Source organism: Apodemus sylvaticus, chromosome 2, assembly GCF_947179515.1.
Source record: "Apodemus sylvaticus chromosome 2, mApoSyl1.1, whole genome shotgun sequence".
Classification (NCBI taxonomy): domain Eukaryota; kingdom Metazoa; phylum Chordata; class Mammalia; order Rodentia; family Muridae; genus Apodemus; species Apodemus sylvaticus.
Genome location: NC_067473.1, coordinates 130,470,159 through 130,491,822, shown reverse-complemented (window position 1 = coordinate 130,491,822; position 21,664 = coordinate 130,470,159). Strand labels below are relative to the sequence as shown.

General features: G+C 43.5%; 1 protein-coding gene across 1 annotated transcript in view; it reads left to right on the top strand.

Moving 5' to 3' along the window:
* Positions 1-21,664, top strand: part of Foxp1 (forkhead box P1) — a 448,446-nt gene that overhangs the window by 47,328 nt on the left and 379,454 nt on the right. Inside the window, exon 2 of the mRNA XM_052174415.1 lies at positions 19,110-19,204. The gene's annotated coding sequence lies outside the window, so the exon portion shown is untranslated. The remainder of the gene's footprint in view (positions 1-19,109; positions 19,205-21,664) is intronic.

The following is a 21,664-nucleotide window of genomic DNA, read 5'->3' as shown; positions in this document are numbered from 1 at the left end:
GTCTTAGCTGATGAACAGTGCTGCTTGCACCAGACCAATTTCTCTCCTAGTGGCCACGCTTGGAATTCTTGGCCAGTGTGTCAGGGTCTCATGGGTGTAAAATAAGAATCTGTTGTTCCTCAGATGGAGTTGGCCCCAGCTGATGATCTTGGATGGCCTCTTTGAACTTCCCAGCAGGAGTCCACGTTTCAGACTCCATTCTGACCTCAGGAGACAGACTTGCTATATCTGTGTCTTATTTACTTAGTTTTCAGTTTTATACCCCAACCCTTCCCGGCCGCTCCCTTCTTCTTAGCTTAGTTTTCAAAGTTCACCGTGTTCAGACATTCTTCATGCTTTTGTTTATAGTTTCCACAACTTTTATCTAAATGTCAGATATATTTCATTTGTTTCTATATCCATTTAATTCCCTTCATGTATTGGAACATAAACCAGTCTGTGTAGCACAGAGTTCTATCAGGTGCGTGCTATGGTGGGGTGAGGGAGACTATATGGTGTTTGTATAAGCCAGGGCTTTCAACCTTCTGTAAGACCAGTGATGACCATTTTTGGCCTCATAGGCCATATAAGCTGATTTACAACTGTTAATTCCTCCACTGTCATTATAAATCAGCCAGAGAGGATTCATGAGGGAGTAGGAATGGCTTTGTCCCAACAAAACTTTATCTTTAGATACCGAAGTTTGACTTTCAGATAATTTTTTGTGTCATAAAATATTTCTCTTATTCATCCCCATCCATTCATTTAAGGTTTGGGGTGTATTAAAAGGTGTGTGTGTGTGTGTGTGTGTGTGTGTGTGTGCGCGCGCGCGTGCGCGTCCATGTGTTGGGGTGAGGACATGTATGTTCTTGTCCACAGGAATTAGAGGTTGGTGCCAGGTATCTTCCTCAGATACCTTCTATCTTATTTCTTGAAAGGATTTCTCACTGGAGTTTGCAGATTGGCTATTGTCGATGGCCAGCAAGCCCTACCCCCAAGTTTTCTTCTGTCTCTGTCTCCCTATTCTCCTACCCCAGCCCCATCCTAATACCTCCAACCCATCCTCATACCCCATGCCCCATCTCCACAGCCCCTAAGAGAATATTGTTAACATAAACTTTAAACATAGAGGTTAAAAGAGAGATACTCAAGAATGACTAAGGCATGCTGAGTGCGGGTATGGGTCTTTTAAGAGTTACTCCAAACACTAACAGAAATCTTCTCTTAATTAGTGTGCTATGTAAAAATTGATAGCAGACTGGTTCGCCACTCCTTGTACACCTGTGTCTATTCGTCCCAAGTTACAAATGGACTGCAGTGTTTGTGAGGTTGCTCTTGTATCATGTAAAGCAGTGCCTCTGATGCCAGGCCCAGAGTTGAAATAGATTCGGAGAAGAAACAATGTCCTCATGGTGGAGTTCGCAGTACTTTGTTGTGTCTGTCACTTCAGATCACTTTAGTGATTTATGTCTTGAATGTTACGGAGTGTTTCCATTGCCTGCGTGGCAAAGAGAAAGGTTTCCTACCAACATGTGGAGATCTGGGTGGGCGGAGAGATATAACTCTATCATCTGTCTATCCGTCTGTCTGTCTATGAATCATCTAATTATATAATCATATGAGAAAAATGAGGAGAGAAAAGGTAAATTTTATTTAAACTAGCAAGATCAATAAGGGGTAGAGAAAAGGAACGGATGATTGAAAGAATGGCTCATTTAAACATTGGAAGGAAGATGTGAAAGAAGGTGTGTGTGTGTGTGTGTGTGTGTGTGTGTGTGAGGCAGCTCCTGCTCTCACTTTGGAGCTTCTGTAGCAGCCTCAGGTATGCTGCCCTGTGCTGTCAACTCTCTCCCTAGCTACTGTTCCCTCTTTGGTGTTTGTGCCACATCATTTATTTCACAAGTTTCTTAGAGTGTTGCTTACCCTCCTGCCCTCTGTCTTTGTGGCAGACCATTTAATGCTAAATGGTAGGTCAAGTGTCCACCCGCCACCCCCACCTGTGTTAATCCCATTTTTGTGTATAATTTGGACAGGATCCTAGAAGTTACTTATTGATGCAGAATTCTGCATAAAGAAGCCTGGACCAGTGTGGCTTCTTCTCACAACTTGAGTTGAGAGAGAGTGTGTAGAAATCTAGATGCTGAGGGTTGTGTTATCTGCCTTACGTAGACAAAGCTTCCGGTCGCTGTCAGCAGCCAGGACCCATTGGTTTCTACATACCATTCAGAGGGTGTCAGTCACTGGTATAACTCCAAAAGAATGTCTTCATAAAACGAGCTCAAAAATATTTCTTATGTGAAAACCAGCTTCTTAAAGCAAAGTTGTTTTCCTAAAGTGCATTGCTTTCCAGGATCAACAGGAGCCAAGCAACCTTAGACGAGGTGAGGCTTGCTTGGAGGGGTGGCGGCGAATTGGTGAAATCATTATCCAAGTTAGGGACAGGATCCGCTGTCCAGTTCATGTCGACTACTTAGTAACTTTCTGAACTTAGAAAAGGGTTTATGCTTGGATTTTCTCATCTGAAGATGAGGATAAGAAAGCACCCACCCGTCCTGAAGAAATGAAAATATTATACTTTATCAGTTTCCTTTAAATGATAGAGAAAAATTCCGGATGGATGTTGGACTCATGACAAGTAATGTCCCCTCACCTGGCAGGTGTGCAGCTAATTAATGAAAGCACAGCAAGCTCGCCGCTGCTCTAGGTGAAGGTGAGGTCACGTTGAAATGTTGGAGTTAGAGGTACTTTGAGGTGCTCCCTCTCCGTGGGTTGGAGTCTAGCCTAACATATTTTCACACATGTAAGATGATGCTTTAACTCAAATTTCAGATGTTAGTGTGTGTATATGAGTGTGTAGGATGAGAAATTGAGTAACTTCTTGTCCCTGGATATTTGTCTTTTATGAATGTTCTTTACTTTCTTTGGTTTGCTCAAACCAAGGAAGCATAACTCATATTTTAATACCATGTACATTTATACATCTATAATCTATCTGTCCAAGTGCACTTATTAACTCTCAAGTCATTTAGCTTTCCAATAGCTCTTACTAATTTCATATCTATCTATCTATCTATCTATCTATCTATCTATCTATCTATCTATCTATCTAATTTTTTTTTTGAGACAGGGTTTCTCTATGTAGCCCTGGCTATCCTGAACTCACAGAGATCTATTCTCCCTCTGCCTCTGCCTCCCAAGTGCTGGGATCAAAGGCATGGACTACCAATGCCAGCCTGGTTCTTACTAATGTTTTTAAGACCTATTAGTTTAGATTGTGTGTGTGTGTGTGTGTGTGTGTGTGTGTGTGTGTGTGTGAATGGAGTAGAGGTGCTTGTGGAAAGAGGCCATTGATCCTCTGAAGCCACAGTTACAGGCTGTTGTAAGCCACCCAGTGCTGGGACCTTGGTGTTTGGCTTCTCTGCAAGTGCTGTGTGGATTCTCATCCTTCTCTCCAATCCTAGTTTTTAATAATCTTAAGAACAACAACAACAACAACAACAACAACAACAAATAAAAAGGTCAGGGAATCTGTTATGCATTTTTGATTTTGAGTTCCTTTGGTTAGAAGCAGCCAGGACATATGACAGGCATCCATGATAATTTTGAATTCTTTTTCCTCTATTTCACCTTCTTTTTCCCTTAAATTCCTCACCTTAGTTTCTACATCTGGAAAATGTACGTGACCCGTGACACTCAGTCTCCAGTTGCCTGGCCTTCTGATTCTGTGAGATGAAAAGAGGACTGTGGTCTGACACCACGGAAGGGTCAAAGAGAGTTAAATTAAGATCTGGTTTATATGAAGTTGGGAGCTGGAGATGGTGATGCTGTTTCCCTGGAGGCTGCTGTTGTAATAAAGCAAATCCTATGCACAGCCAGCCATTTCAGCCTCCTGGGCTTTGTAGGGTCACCGGTTCCTATTCGGTATTTCTACTAAATGATTAAGCCGGGATTCCAAATCACATATTTGGAGCTCAAGAGGCAGCTTGATGGTTGAGTGCTTGCCTAACATTCACGAGGCCCCAGGTTCAACCCTCAGCATCAACCACAGCAGAAGTGTGTGAAATCAGATCTTTGATACCCCCCCATTCCGGTGATTCTTTAGCAATTTCATCATTGTTGCTTTAGAACATCCACTGGTTTGTCTGGTTATTTTATAGTCAGAATTCAAGGCCCAAGTCAAAACTGTAAACACTAAATTGTCAGGCAAATATAGCACTGAGGTGACCTCTGTAAATTGATTTATTGGGGACAAGAGATTGATTTAGTCCATTCCAAGGAGAATGACTTTTCTTGGTCCATAGCGTAAGGGAAGTCACACAGTCAATTTAGCTTCTCCATGCATTAGCTGACTTGTTTGTATGAAGAGATAGAGCTGATAACTTTGGTAGGTATAAATGGTAGTGCTCATGTGAGATGGTTGGACATGTGAATGGTTGCAGTCATGTGAGATGGTTGGACATGTGAACGGTTGCACTCATGTGACATGTTGGCCTTGTGAATGGTCACACACATGTGAGATGGTTGGATATGTGAATGGTTGCACTCATGTGAGATTGTTGGCCATGTGAGTGGTCACACTCGTGTGAGATTGTTGGATGGTGTTTTTCAGTGTTAATGGTGGCCCACTGGATGCCACCTGTGTTAGAGACTCTGTCATAGCTGTGATAGGTGCCATGACCAAAAAAACAAAAAAAAAAAAACAAAAAAAAACCAAAACAAAACAAAAAACAACTTAAGGAAGAAAGAATTTATTGAGCAATAGAGGGTGCATTATTGGGGGGTTGGGAGAGGCATGACATGAAATCAAAACAGGAAGTTGGTTATCACATTTCACTCTCACACAAGAAACAGAGAGCAAGGAAGTAGGATGAGGCTTCAAACCTTCACAGCGCCTGCCCAGGGACATGCGTCCTTCAGCAGGGCTCCACCGTCTACAGGTCCATATCCTTCCCACAACAGGGCTACCAGCTGGGCAGGAATTGTTCAAATCCATGAGAAATGGGGGGGGGGGCATTTCTCATTCAGTAGACTGTGTCAGCTAGAGAAATCTTTGTAATACATAATGTACCAACTCACCCAGAGAAATGAGCAGGAGGTGTTATTTTCAATTTTGAGGATGGTTCTTGAGCATATGAAAATTTTAAATGATGATGGTGATGACGATGATGATGATGATGGTTCATCTATGAATTTGCACCATGTCCCAACATCATGTTTCTTAATTCTGTGTCCCTATCATGATATTTGGCCTCCTTTGAAATGCTATGTCATGATACCCACGTTGCGAGTCTACTTTGTAGTCACCTCTGCTCCTATGCTGTGATCTTCAAGTGAGGAGAGGAACACTTTTGTTTTATTTCTCAGTCAGTGATGTTGATCTGGTCTCCGAGTGTGAAACTGGAGTGTTGGGTCTGGAGAAGCTCTTTCCCTGAGTGTTCAGCTTGGGATGTGTCTCTGTGTTCTTTAGTCTTTACCTGGGGATCTTTCCAAGTTCTCAGGGAGCACTTAGGAGTGAGCTTAGAACGATAAACTCAGAACTGACTCGACTCACACATACCCTTAGTCTCCCAGGCTGCTCTGCAGCAAAACACAATGTGGTGCACACACCATTGCGCGGCACTGTCCTTCTCATATCGGGCAGTTTTCACTTCTTTCTTTGACGTCCCTCCCCTTTCTTCTCTTCTTTTATTCACCCATGAATGTCTCTCTCTGTATATATTTATTGCATGTGTGTATTTATGTGCTCCTGTTAGTGGGAAGGTACAGGTGCATTTATGCCTTAGCGTGTGTGCCTGCGATGGCAGGAAGGACTTTGGGTGTCCCTCAGCCAGGCTCTTCCCACCTTGTTTGTGCATGGCCCGTTGTTTGCTACAGTGTATGCTTGGCTAGCTGAGCAGTGAGCTGCTGGGCGTCTCCTGTTCCACCTTCTGTCACACTGTTGGAGTGAGTGCTGGGAATCAGCTGAGTGCTGAACACCTCTGCCTTCCATGGCGTTGGGGATGGGGTCTTCAGAGTCACTCAGCAAGGAACTCTTTTATCTCTATCTCATCAGTCTGGAACCTTCTTTTTATAGTTCCTCCTTCACCCTCTCCCCCTTTCATTCTTCTTGCTTTGGCATTTCTATTCTTCCAGTATTTATTTCTTCTGTCTGAATACATTTGAAAGTATCAACCTTTTAGCGCTATTTGCCACGTTCTTCTTCAGGTCCTCTGTAGGACTGTCACTCAAGGAGTAAGTACCAGGGACTTTCCAGCTGTTCTTCTTACCTGCAGTCTGTTTAGTGTCAGGCACTCTAAAACTGGAGACTCTATGGTAATGGTGATAATTTGATGCTATGGTACTAGAGGGTGGCACTGTCACTTGGATAATGGCATAGTAGTGCCTTCTCGGCTTATCCCTCTCTACAGTAGTTTGGGAATTCAGATGGCCCCTGAGTTCTCTTTCTGACTAGAGCTGTACAGAATGGAGTTCTGCACAGTCTGTGCATCAGCCACGCCTGCCATAGTCATTTGTGTTAAAGTTCTTCTCTGTGTTCGTGGAGGTGAGTTCTTCATGCATGCCCCCTGCTGAGAAAGTCTTCCAGGCTGGGATGTCAACCAAGGGAGAGTCATTCATTCCATACGTTTTCTAATTTAAAAAAAAAAAAAAAGCACACCGTCAATATTTTTTTCTTAATTGAACAGTTTGTTGAACAGACGGGTGCTTTAATTATGGTGGTCTAAATTTACACACATTGCGGTGGTATTTTGCTACATTAATTACCTTACTTGTCAAGAGTAACAGGTAATTACTACATCAACTCACCCTCCTGCAGTATATGGAAACAGAACTTTATTTGAACAGATACAGAGAACCAGAGTGTAGTTCCCCCCAGCCCTTTACTCTCGACTGAGGGGTGACAGCATTGCCTGAGCTTACTGGATGACAAAACAAGAGGGGGTTTCTCTTTCTTTGTGGCTGCCCACCTAAGGTGTGTGTCCAGAGACACCCATGGATCCTGGGAGTGTGCACACTGTAAGGAACCTTTGAGAACCCTGGTTTTACTCTCCCACCCCTCCGATGTACTTCAGAGAACATGTATGAATCTTCCAAGGCCACACAAGAGTTGCATCTGTTTCCAAACCCAGATCAGCTCCAGACTCTCGGTCCCCCTCCTCCCACTCACCATCCTCAGCCTTCGTAAAGCACCAGACGTCCTAATGACTGTGAGTATTGAAAAGCCCTTGATAGGGTATGCTTTAAATATTCATTCAGCCCCCTTCCTCATTTGAACTTGTAACCAGTCCCTGGCTGCCTTACAGAGCTAGAACATCTAGCCTGTGCTCTGTTGGGACTGCCAGGTACAACCCATCTCTTCTGACTTCCTCTCCAGTGTGCCTGGTTTCAGCTTTCATGGCAGGCTGTGTTAAAGTAACATGTGAATGTTTTCTTAAGGCGTGAACATTTTGGAGCCTATGGGATACCCTTAGCAAAATGATGCCATGTGACCTCTCCTGGCTTCCAAGACTCAGAGAGGAAAGGCTCTCTGTCAGCTTGTAGGCGTGGTATCGGCCACCCACAGTAACATAATGCATGCATACTGTCTGAAAAGGCTTTGTCCCCTTTCTAGTCAAACACCTGTGACAAAATTACAAACTGTGGTTAGCACAGACTACTTACAAGTGGTTTTTCAGAGCCATCCAAGGTGGAGAGGCTCAGCTTGTAAAGGGCGCTGGTACCTGCTTTTCTTCTTGCAACTGGCACCGTGAATGGCTGAGGTTGTAAAGACGTTGAGTTGAGGGTTAAGGGCACCATCTTGCAGAGATCATAAAAGAGGCCAAAGTGGGTCTCTTGGAGTTGCTCTCAAAAGGAACAAAGAGGATTGATTTTCTCCAGTCCTCAACCCACTTCAGTTTCTGTAGTTTTCGCCTGGTCTCATGTCATTGTAAATCACTCCGAAACTTGTCATCTGTTATAGCTTCACATAATTGGCTTAGTAATGCATCGATTCTACAGCTGTCTGTCTATCCACTGTCTGCTGTTTGCCAGTCATCCTTCTGTTTCTGGCAGGGCAGGTTACACAGCAGCCATTTAATAGGAAGAGACGGAAAAGCAGGTAGAGTGAAGGACTGAGCTGCTTCTGAGCAGTGACAGTTCACAAAGGAAGGACAGTGTGAGGTCTTGGAGAAGCCCCTCAGTCTGTTCACAGAAGGCCTCTTGGGAAAACTGACTTGATTTCAGATCTGCAGACTTAGAATCATCTCCATAAACTCAGAGGAGGTAGACAAGCACATTTAAGCGGAGGGGATAACTAAAGATCCATTGTGGGAAAAGGTGGAAAGTCCAAGTGTCTGGACTGGGCATGGACATGGAAGAAGGAGAGGGCTGGGGAGGGGAGCATTAGGGTCCTGTGCATCATTCCCCTTCACACTGATCGATGGCCGTGGGCATTGAAGACTTCCAATCAGGTGCCAGAAACAGCTACTGCCCAGGGAGTGGTTTGTAGTTTCCAAACGCTTTCCAAGGAAGAGACAAGACCCTGGTATCCTGAGCTGGAAGAGCAAGTCTAGAAACTGCTGCACTTCACACAGCTCTGCTGTTTCTGACTGAAGCAGGAATCCCAGTCAAGAGAAGGGATGAAACACTCCTGTGCAGGAGGATGTCCTCAGAGCATGGAGCCATCCATATCACTGGGGGTTAGAAATTGCAGTCTTCTGGCCTCCCTTTAGCTTTAGTGAATCAGAACCTGCAGCTGGGGCCTAGCCACCTACCATATGTAAGGAGGTCTCTGCATGATGCCAACGAGGCAGAGTTGGTGAACTGGGCTGAGTTTAATGCCCGAGACACTGAGAGCTCCTGAACTCCAGTTCTTTTGAGAGGAGTGAGATTAGGGAGAAGCTGTCCTGGTGAAGGAGGGACTAGGGCTCTGCTACTTCTTTCTTGTGGCTTTGTCAAGTGAAAGAATTCGTATTTACCTTTGTTTTTGTTGCAAGATAGCAATGGTTTGTCTAAGGGAAGAAGCAGCCCCTGAGAAGGATAAATGCCGTGGGAGGGGAAGCAGAGCCTCCGAGTCTCCTGCTGCCATTTCCCCAGATACTTTAGAAGCCCGGTTATTGTGGGAATCATGTCCTTCTCCCGTCAGTGCCAGGGAAAAGGACACCATCCCTCCGTGGCACTTGGGTGCGTGAAATGGTGTGCCTAGACTCTCTCTTATTCAGTGAGTTTGACCTTGATTTGGGCTTGAGAGTTCTGCCACTCAAATATCTATTGTTTCTTTCAAAAAAAATTAAATATTTTTTATTAATATTTTAAGGTTTCATATATTTTTTTTATATTTTATCATGATCACTCCCAAATCCTCCTAGATCTCTCCCACCTCCCTAACTGCCCAACTTCACATCCTTCAAAAATAACCATTAATAATAACCCATTGATTTCCAGTTCATGCCAACCATATACATCTGGGTGTGGGGCCATCCACTGGGGTATGATCTACCAGAACCACACCCTTTAAAAAAACCGACCTACCCACCCTGAATCCATCACCTGTCCATAGCTCTTCAGTGAACCCCTTTCCCCTCCACACTAGAGTGTTGACTAGTTTAATCTTGTGCAGGTCTCTTGCAGGCCACCGTGGCAGTTGTGAGTTCACGAGTGCAGCACCCTGAGGACACTGTTCTACTCTCGTCCCCCTGATGTTGGGCTCTTAACAGTCATGCTAGAGAGAAGATTAAGAGCTACTTTTGTGCTCGCATGTGTCTGTTTTTCTTAGCGGTGCCAGTGCAGAGCTCTGCAGTGCTTCCCTGCCCTCCACATAGCCCCGTCCACCCACCCAGCTCCTAATTGCCTTTAATGCCTTGTAGGTTATTCCTTGTGCAAAGCCTTTTCTCACCTGGTCTGGGGTCAAGTCTGTTAATCATTTCCATATTCTTTTGCTAGTGCCTCCTGGTAGATGTGGATTTGGAAGCATAGAGACCTCATTTGTCTCAAATCGAGCAGGCCCCATTTCTAATGTAGCGTTAGCCCATGGTAAAGCCCATGGATGTGCCAAGCCAGCCAGACACTTGGGAGGGAGGCAGAAATAGATTTCTCTGAGTTTGAGGCCAGCTTGGTCTATATAGTGAGTTCCAGACCAGCCACGGCTATAGACTGAGAGGAAGAAAAAAAAACCTACGCCCTAGAAAAAGCAAGAAGGTAATCTTCTTCCAACAAACCCAAAAGAAGATACTACACAATCATAAAAATAACAGCAAAAATAACAGGAAGCAGTAATCACTATACCCTAATATCTCTTAACAACAATGGACTCAACTCCCCAATAAAGACATAGACTAATGAAATATTTCCCATGTAAATCTTCAATTTTATCAGAAATTGTTTGCAATTCCCCTTTTAATTTAGTAATTTCTTTTATGTCTACCATTTTATCGTTTTCATGATAATCTTCAATTTTAATGTCTTTCTATATACTTCCTCTATTTTATCAGAAATGTTTTCAATGTAAATCTTTGATTTATATCACAAATGTTTCTAATTCCACCTTCAATTAATTTAGAGTTTTTATATCAACCTTTCTTTATGTAAAATTTTCCATGAAATCGTCAATTTTAATGTGTTTGTCTATTTATTTTTTGAATTTTACCAGAAATATTTTCCATGTAAATCTTCAGTGTTATCTGAAAATGTTTATAATTTCACCTTCAATCAACTTGGAATTATCTTTATGCCTATCATTTTATCTATATAATTTCGACGATAATCTTTAATTTTAATATGTTTTTCTATATATTTCTACAATTTTATCAGAAATATTTTCCATGTTAATCTTCAAGTTTATCAGAAAAATGTTTACAATTCCACTTTTAATCAACTTAGGAATACTTTTATGCCTACCATTATTATATCTATATAAAATTTTCCATGATAATCTTCAATTCTAACATGTTTTTTGCATTTTTTTTACAATTTTATCAGAAATATTTTCCATGTAAATCTTCAATTCTATCATAAAATGTTTCTATCCCATACTTCAATTAATTTATCAATGTTTTACGTGTCTACCGCTTTACTCTTTAATTTTCCATGAAAATTGTCAATTTTAATGTGTTCATCTGAAATATTTTCCATGTAAATCTTTAATTTCATCATAAAGTGTTTTTACTTCCCTTTACATCCCTTTTCAATAAATAAAAAAAATTAAAAGAAAAAAGGAAAAAACCCTAACAAATGAAAAATGTTCTTAAAAACTGTCAGGGTGATGAATGGAAACAGGACAGATGCCTTCCCTCAAAGGATACATAAAACAGTGGCATACAGTTGTGTGTGCTCAAGAATGAGAAATAGAGACAAGCCAGGGCTGAGTGTTGCTTTCAGATAGATTGTGCTGTGGGCAGAATCTGATATCAGGTACGCGCCAGGCCAGCTGCTTTAACAAGCAGCACATAGAATTTGGACAGCCTAATAATGAAGGATGGGAGCGTGTTCCTGGTGAGCCATTGTCATGTGGATTATGGTCGCACAGGGGACTTAGGGCGTCTCCCTGTCAGTGTTGGCAGTGGTGAACCTGTGCTTACTGACCATCTCCTTTGACAGAAATGACATGCCAGGGCATGCTGACTGCGCTAGCAAGAAAGCAAAGACTTAGTTGTGTCATTGTGGCCTTTGCTCCTATTGTTGGTTAAAACAAAGGTCTGTGATTTCTGTCTTGGTGGTCTGCTTGTCTGGGGGAATGGACATTTCTCAACAGTTAAGAGTATAGGCTGCTCTTCCAGAGGTCCTGGGTCCAATTCCTAGTACCAACAGGGCAACTCACAACTCTCCGTAATTCCATTCAGTCCCCGAGGATCCAATACCCTCCCACAGATACACATGCAAGCAAAACACCAATGCACATAAAAGTAAATATGTTATATAAAAAAGATATCCTATTTGTTACTAAGTATTCTTGACTTTCCAGGGACTGGAAAGAATTATAGCTTTAAGCCTTTATTAATGTACTTTATTTTATAAATGTATGCATTCGTGTGTGTGTGTGTGTGTGTGTGTGTGTGTGTGTGTGTCCGTCCGTCCATCTGTCTGTCCGTCTGTCCGTTCGTCTGTCCGTCTGTCTGTGTCCGTATCAATGTTAAGGCAAGATAAATTGGGGTGTCCTTCAGGTACTCAATAGCTCTATACACAGTAAATTCACTGCCAGCCTGGGAGTTAGGTGAGAACCTGTTTTAAATTTTAAATAAATTAAGAGGGGAGGTACCTAAAAATGTAGGAGGGGAGGTAAAATGGAGAGGTACCTAGTTCAGTAATGAAATTTTTATTTAACATGATGTGCAGGGTGCTGGGTTTAACATTGGTGAATAGTGTGCTGTTTCTTCACTTTCCTGCTGAACAAGGTGGTTCTCAGAATAGAATTTAAAATCTTGACCTGGCCTGCCTGCCTGTCCTCCCTCTTTCCCTCCCTTCCTCTCTCCCCCCTCCCTCCTTCCTTCCCTTTGTCCCTTCCTCCCTTCTTCTCCTCTCAGTGAGAAGCTGCACTTGATAGGAAAGATGTGAGGCAAAGCTGGAGGGGGTCTTCAAGGCCCTTGAATCTTGCAAGGCACCCATAGGTTTGGGGCTCTGTTCTAAGAGCATGGGGAACTATGGGTGGATGGTGATAAGCCGACAAAAATCTTGTGAGTAGCCAGCATTATCTTGTCCAGCGGACACAGAGTGGGGTTCAGGCCCCCTCCTTTCTTCTGCATTCAGTATGCTTATCAATCACGAGCCTGCTATTTCTAGTTCAAAGCAAGCAGTTTATTTGGACTAAATATTTATGAAATGCCGAGCTTCGTGATCAAGATGTATTTTGTTTTTAATGAGCAAATGACTCAGAATTGTTTGAAGTTATTAAAAGACAAATGATTGTGTGCCATCATGGGAAATGGACAGAAGAGAAAGTAGAATTCTGCATCAAGCATTTTATTTATGGTCTAATCCACAAGCAATCTGATTCTTTAAACAGGATGATTTAATTTCTCTTAAAGGCTCAAAGTATAAGAATTGAATTTATTTATGGACTCTCATTAAGGGAACTTTAATGAAGTCAGGAAGTCTATCCAGTTGCTTCAAGGAAAGCTCACTGAATTCCTAAGAAGAACCAACACCAATCTATGCGAGGGGTGACACAAAGTGTCTGATTCCAAGACACTTCCAGCTTGCTGCACAGCTGAGTGTAGCCAAGTTCATAAATGACTCTTTTCAGACAAGTTTTTAAAATTGTATAGCTAATATTTCTTTGCCTTGGAAAAAATCTAGAAAGCTAAAAATAGTAACTAAAAATGTCTAATCCCTTCTGTCCAATGCAAACATTAATTAAGTTTTTGATCTTTCCTATAGCTTGTTTTTGTATGCCTCAGGACTACTGCAGGTTAATTTTCCTGTCTTATTTGTGCCGTGTCACAACCGTCTCCATATCCAGCTTAATTCTTAATGGCTACAGAGTCTCCCTTTGTCAGGCTGGACTGTCGCTTACTTGCTTCTGTTCCAGTTTTGATTGATGGTTTAGGTAAAACAGATTCCTAAGAATTTATTCATTTTGTGTCTTAAATTATCTTGTACACATCAATGTTAAAATAAAACATTAACTGGGACACAGATTCTTGCATTATTTTCTCTCTGTTATGTATCTGTGTGTTGCTGTCTAAAATAACAAATAAGAAAAACAAGCCAAGTCTTTGTTGTAACATTTCCCAGCTCTCAGGGAACAATGGGGGAGTAGACTGGGCAGGTTGTTCTGTGTGTCTAGTGACTGGACATTTCGCTCTTACCTTAAAATTGCTTAGCAAAGCACACCCCCTCCCCAAAATCAAGGAAAGCAGTTTGGGTCTAATTTTGAAAGCCTTTGTGGTACCTCCATTTCCATAGATCCGTCACAGGCATTTTTATCATATTGAGAGCAAAATTTCAGGTCTTCTTATTGTTGGAAACATTGCTTACAGTTTTGTGCCAGCCAGTGCTGTCTGTGACTGGTGAGCACAGGGAGAGTGGCTAAGGGAAGGAATTCTGTACAGTGTGTCCACGTTTGCTGGAAACTGGGTTCTAGTCTACAGCTGTCATATCCTGAACCTTTGTCACATTGACTCTACTCTCTCAACATCAGGTCCTGCATGGAAATGCTAACCAGAGTTGTTTTCTATTATATTAGAGGAAATCTTGTGTTATGAGTGAATGGATGGATATGTAAAATGCTCAGCTTTAAGGCAGAAATCAGCAAATCATGGCACTTGAACCAGGAAAGGAGGGCAGACAAAAAATACATTAGAGCCGGTAGGACAGTGTTTGCATAGCATATGGAAGGCCTATAGTTTAGAGCTCAGCGGGGAAGAGAGAAGGGAGAGGGAAAAAAGGAAGGAGGGAGATAGAGAGAAAAGGAGAAAGGGGAATGAGGAAGAAGGAACCTAACAGAGGAAGAGTGAAAGGGAAGAAAGGGAGAGGGTGGAGGGAAATGAAGTGAAAGTAGGCTTGGAAATATATATATTATATATGGATGGATGGATGGATGGATGGATGGATGGTCGGTCATGAGTCATACAAGTAAGTTCAGAGAGACAGTAGAACACCAACCAGCCTTACTATCATTAGAACCTAGAATAAAGAAATAAGAAAAGGGAGCAGGCACTCCTGATGATAGTGGTTACAAATGTCACTGGATCCAACAGGCTTCACTCAGTGCTTTCTGCTTCCCCTGTACCCTTAGGTTGGTGCTGGTTCTGAGGGTGGAGTCACTGGCCAAGGCTCTGCTCTGTGTGTCCTGTCATGGTTTCGGTTCAAGACATCCTGTAAAGCTCCGTAGGTCCTTTTAGGGCCCTGGGTTTAAGATATCCTGTAATACTACTCCCCTTAGAAGACTGAAAGTCCCACTGGGTCTCTGCACCCTCAGTCATGGATGAGAGGTGACCTTAGACATGGTAAAGAGGCATCAGAGTCAGAAGGTAGTACATCCTACCTTGGTATGTTTAATCAGGACTTGGTGGCAAGGACCCTCATAGCTGCAAGGGGATAGGGCATCTATCCCAGCTCTCTGCTTAGAAAGAAGGAGAACTGGATTTGACAAGCACCTAGCCACTCATGGTTACAGACTGACAGTGTTTTACCAGGTCATGGTGGGACAACAACTGCTTACTGGAAATGTACACTATGGAGATGCTGACCCTCTGTGAACCTGCCTGCTATAGTTGCTCATGGAAATAGCAGCTGTTGGAGACAGTCAGGCTGCTCGGAACAATGGACCCAGATACTTGTTGAAATGTACTTACAAACCAGCCAGCCATCTAAATCTGCTTCCCACATGTTGTGCCCTGTTTGGGCATCGTGACCCTCTAGGGGTATGGCTCTGTCTCAGGAGAGGATTCCAAGTGAGTGTACTCAGGCATTGCTGCACGTAATGACACTCTCATTCCCAAAGTGATCTATGTGGGCTCAGACTTGTTTTGCTATTTTATAAAAATCCGAAGTCATATGCAGTGTTCGCTAGAATTCTTTATCCTGAGTGGCAGACAGCATTTGTTGAAATATTTCTTTAATTTGAATTGCACATTCTATGATGAACCACTTTGGGAGCAGTCTCCGTTTTATCATCCCTTTAATAGATGTAGGCCTACCTTTTAAAAAAGTTATTCATTTTAAATTATTATATGAATATTTCAGGATTATAATCATCACAAAATGAAGGAAAATTTGTCAGACCAAAATAGAAATTTAATTTAAGATAGAAATTGATTATAAGGTTTAGTTAGGACTAGGAACGTGTATAAAGGGGTATTTTAAAAACCCTCCAGCTATACAGTTTTGTTATCATTTCAGAAAAATCACAGATGTGTTTACTGGTGTCCTTGGTGATCATGTTTGAGTCGGTTTAATTAAAGGCCAAACTTTTGTAAGGTTGAAAAAGAGTAGTAAGTCTTTGTGCCATCCATGGAGAAATGAACTTAAAAATCCATACTCAGGGTACCCAGATTACTGTCACCAAGAAACAGCAAATACCCGGAAAGAACAACCCCGATTCACTGAGCCAGCCATACCCCGAAGGATCCCAGGCCTATCAGAGATACACATCGAGGTCTGTTGCTCCTCTCTACACAGTAGTCCAGACACAGAACCTGCCTAGATACATACCAGTGGACAAACGATGACAATGTGATATACATGCACAATGGAGTTCTAGTTTTCTGTTAAAAAATAAAAAGAAATCATGCCATTCACAGGAAAAGGATCTGAGCTGGGGATTGTCCTGTTAAATGAAAAAAGCCAGGCTCAGAGAGAGTAGGACCTCAAGTTTTCTCTTGTTTGCAGAATTTAAGTTCAAGCAAAGAGAGGGGAGAGGAGAGCAGAGGGGACCTGCTGAAGTGACCGGCAGGATGGGCAGGGGAGCATACTTGGTGAATGTGAGCAAAGTACATGTATGTGTGAAAGCTTCATGGGAAATCCCATTATTTCCGCATATTACACGATACCCTGTTAGAGAGATATCTAAGATTTGTATGAGGCGGATGGCACTCCTGACTGGCACCCTTGACTGGGTTGAAGTTACAGTGGCCATGGTCAAAAACAAGTCAGGCTGATCCGTAGGCTCGAGTGTGATTATAGCATCTCTTTCCTCGGTATCCGTAACACATCCTTCCACCTGTCACTGTGTCCTGGGTGACATGTGAAGCAGAAAACAAGTTGACCAGGTTTGTTTTCCAGCCGGCTCTTGCTTATTTTTCTCTGGTGGCCCTTTGTTTCCATGGGGCTCAAATTTACTATTCATGAGACCCATTTTAATCAATGACCGTATCAGACAAATGGAAGCTAAGCGCTGGTTAGTATGGTGGAAATAAACACGGGCTCTCATTAATGGTGCTGTCTGAATAATGAGGTGAGCGTCATGTCCTGAGCTACACTGAGAGCAAGCTGGCTTCTCACTGGAACGGCAGGCTGACAGCTACGTCTAGGAGTACAGTCATTAGTGGGCCCCGCCATCAATGTCACGGTACTGTGTCAAATTAGTTAGTGTCCCCTTAGCCGAGAAGCTGGACCTACAAATTATCCTCCCACGTCCCCGGAAGCCGTGTTTGTGAAACCCACGATCAAGTGTGAGCAAATTATTAACACGGCTCATAAATTAACTAGTTTACAGGCTTATAACATTTTACAAGTCGATAATAAAGGGCCCCAAAGTTCCTCAATGGCTTTGCCCTGGTGTTAGGACCGACACCCACCAACTGTCCCTTGAGGCATGTGAAGCTGGTTATGGGAAGAGGCTCAGCTCTTGGGGTCTCAATGTCAATGTTGTGTGCTCTTCACCAGGAGTGCCAGCAAGTGTACTACCATCGAGGACAACATAATGAACATCATTAGCTCATTATGCTGGCGCGTGAATGACAATGGTCCTTTCTCAAGATGGCTGTCATTCCTTTGGAGATTGCATCTGAATGGTCACTGCTCAACCCAATGAGAATTTTAAAAAAAAATATTTTTGATGCATTCTTATACTTAGTTTGAGAAGAATATTGACCACATAGCTTGCCTTAGAAGAACTAGGATTTGTATGTGTATATGGGGGTGGGGTATGAGTAGGTGCACACACTCATGTGACCATCACTGTGCACATGTGTGAGGAGGTCAAAGTCCTCAAGTGCTTTCCCAATTATTTTCTAAGATGGATCCCTCACGGAACCTGGAGTTCACTGACTGGGCTGTGCTGGCTGGCTGGCTGCACAGACCTCCCACTCTCCAAGTATACTGGATTCCAAGTATACCCTACTGAACTTTTTTTTCCTTTCTTAATGCTTTCCTGGCAAGTACTGGGCTGCCTGGTTCATCTCCCAAGCCCTAGACTAAGGATGCTCAAGCTGGTCTGACTTGAACAGTCTGAGCTGCGGGCCACTGAGGCCTTGTAAACAGCCTGGTGGAGTCTGCCTGACCTTACCTGAAACTAAAAGAGACCTACCCAGGACATGATCTCTGAGCTCTCTTCTGTGTTTTTCTTGACAGACAACCCACATGGTTTCCCGAGACTTGTTTTCAGACTTTCAAGTCATAAAACTCCACACACATCCTTTCAGTTCTAACTTCTCAGTTTGATTAATCTAGAAAATGGGTACTGTCATCAAATGTTGCTTGAATATACTATGCATACTGTGGGAAGAGAAGAACACATGTACACCCTTGAAGTGCTCATACCAGACCCTGATTCTGCTTCTCCTAGAAGCAGCCGTTCCTTCTGTAGGCTCCACATCAGTGGAGATGGCACGGTCACCTCAAGATTTCATGGGAGCCCATGACAGGCAGCTATTCTGACATATTCAGCAAGCACTTGAAGGGAATTGAACTCACTTGGTAAATAGTATACCTATATCTCAGCCAGACCAAAGAAGCCCATAGCTTCAGCACACATACTTGTCCCCCATGTGTCCTGACCTCTACTGGCATGTAGAATGCAGGTGGTAAACTGGCAAATGAGACACTGTATCTGACTCCAAGGCAGGAGCTCACCTGCCTCTTCAGGGTACTTATGGCAGGAAGGTGTGCGTTTCCTCCTGGCCTCATCTGAAGCCGGCCAATGGACCCAGACCTCTGAGCATTATAATTCAGATTGCATCCTAAGAATGTGGCTGGAGAGATGGCTCTGTCTGCACAGTGCTTGACCCATGAGATGAGAGCATGCATTCACATCCCTAGCACAAGCATGAGACAGTGGCATGAGTCCTTCAACCCAGAGCTGATGAGATAGACAGTTGGATGCCTGGGTCTTGTGATCCAACTAGTCTAGCCAAATGGATAAGCACCGGGTTCAGTGAGAGACCCCATCCCCAAAATAGTGTACAGACCTGATTGAGGAAGGGCTCTTACTCTGACCTCTAACCTCCATACACACACACACATGTATATGTATGCGTATGAGTATATACACACTCCAAGCTAAAAGAAGAAAAGGGAGAAGACACTGATGAACAGAAGGGAACCAGACTACTTCAGGGAATATCTCTGCTCTTGGGATCCACAGGTGTGCTTGGTTTTCATCTTCCTGATTCTAGAGGAGAAGCGGGAAATCAGGGCTAATGTCACATGTGAAGAAAGCAGCTCTATGAAGCAGCCAAAGTCCATTACCCTAACCCTTCTCTCCTTCTTGCCTCCAGGCTCTTTCTGTGTGCTGCAGTCCTGTGGCGTTCTGCAGGCCCCCTGCCAGTGACCCCAGGCTTTTTATGGCTGTGAGACTCATTAAAAGCTCAGGGTAAGTGACCAATATCTGTGTAACCAAGGAGTAGAAAGAAAATTATCACCGGCTTGCTCTAGGATCAGGCAAGAATCCCAAAGTTGGCAGGCACATATATGCTGCCACTTTATATGACAGTTGTAGATAATTGTATATACGGATCCCTTCAGGGTTGGAGATGATAGCTCGGTGGTTAAAGTACTTGCCTTGCCAACATGATGGCCTGAGATCATTCCTATGTATAAACAACAATACAATCCAGACATTTGCTTATGACCGAAGCTCTGAGGAGGCAGACAGGTGAATCCTGAGGCCTTTAAGTTCTAGGTGTCAGTTAAAGACCTGGCCTCACAACACAAGGTAAATGGCCCTTGAGAAATGACATCCTTGGCCTCCACACATATCCACACATGTGCATGTGTACCTGTACACCCATGAACATGTATGATGTACGCAGACATTCCCACCCCAAACAGAATGAACTAAAAGGGATCCTGTTTGTGCTTGGTTATGGGCCATAGCTGCAGGATGATGTCCAAATGCAGAGATGGCCCACCTTGTCTCAAAGGGGACAGAGAGTGACGATCGTCACCCTCCTGGGCCACAGTGTCTTTTGCAGTTAAGCACCTCTGCTGTTGGTTAGCAGAATTAGCCATGGGTACTTGGAAAAGGAAATGGGTGGGGTCACTCTATCCCCATGAACACTGTGTACTCAAATAGTCATTGAACTGTGTTGACCTGAGGTTTGCTCCCCCATCTTCTGATGCGTTAAGGTTGGGGTACCATCCCTGAACTGGGGACAGCTCGCAGAGTACTAGTCACTCTGATCTTGAGCAAACTGAGTGTAGAAGAAATGAGGATTTGAAATGCCTGCCCTTCTGACCTGTCAGGGGAGCTTCCCCGGGTGAAGCAGGGTGGGCAGCGTGCCAAAGGCTTCCTTCATGTGAGGAAAGAAAGTTCTCCCATCTCTCTGGCTCCCAGTCACCTTCACTGTCATTAGCCAACTAACCCAGGGTGGCGGGATGTTCTTTGTGAGTCATATGGTCTCGGAGCTCCAACTGTGTTACACTTGATGGACATGCTGTTGAAATATTTCTTTAGTATCAAATATGGATGAAGGGATACACGGGTAGATTATGGCAGGCTAAAGATCAAATGCCAATGGAGAGCGATTAAATTTCCTTTAATCATCAGAATCTGAGAGGGCTTTAAGATCTTCCACCTTTAATATAGGCCTTAATAAATAATAATGCTTTGAATGTCTGCAGTATGTTTGAATTTCACAAGTCTTGCATGTCAAAACATATAGACAGGCTCAGCAAATACGTTTCTCCGGACCAGTAGTGCTAATTAAGAAGGGAGACCAGGGTTAAACAAACAGCTCTGAGAATACAAAGTGGGAATAATAAGCCCAGTTTGTGGATTTTCTAGGGCTTTTGTCCTCATACAAAAATGGCAGTGCAATCTGAATGGGCGTTTCTGCTTCCGCTGTATTATTATCAAATGACTGTCTCCTAACAGATGCTTCTGTAGACAGGAGTACCTGGGAGAGTAGTTTATGCCTTCTACCTTTCTACTCTGCCAGCTCAGGACTGTTAGTACTTTCTTTAGTGGCTGCAGGATTGTTCCTAAATCCTTCAGGGAAGAGACAGGGAATCAGGAGATGAAAGTGGCCCTTCTAGCAGAGGCCTTCTTTGCACAGCTTCCTTGAAGCCTCACTGGTGACTTCTGTTCCCAGTCCCTGGATTCCTGAGGAATGCAGCCTTAACTGTAGAAAGTGTGGTGTTCCAGAGGAATGGAAAGCAAGGGGGGTACACAGGTGCCGAGCTGCATGCGTGGTTACTTACACCAAGGTCTATGGTGGACTTCTTTTGCCCTGGGTCTTGTTTGAGTTCCTCTGTGGGAACATTTCAATTGGCCCGATTCTTAGCAGAGACTCACATCTCAGCAAACTCTTGAGACTCTCCGTATTTCTCAAGGTGCCATGCCGAATCTTAGAATCGTGAGGAATTTTTTTTTTCTCCTGTAGAGGTGTAAACCAAAATTCAAAGTTCTGAATATACAGAGGGGTGTTCCTTACCCTGTTTCTGTGGTTTTGGTCCAGGTTGGGTATCAACATGGTATCCTAATGACATGGCCAATTCATACCCAGTGGTGCTATCCCAGTGTCTGCAAGTGACAGGGCCACAGGCACTGCTTTTTCCTGTCTTATGTAGACTTGATGTGACAGCCCCTCTCCTTTCATCCCCTCCCATTGGCTGTGGTGCATGTCAGCTGATGACGTCCTACTCTCAGGTGACAAATGACTTGCCCCATCCACATTTTCTGCTTCAGACTGGATTGTGTGTTCTTTCTGTGGCACACTGAAGAGGATGAAACTAGCCTGGGAACTGTGGAGCACTCTCCTTGTCTCCCAGCCTGTGTGAGAGCTTCTGACAGCATACTTGCCGTGGTAACAGGCTTGCTGTCAGACTTGCT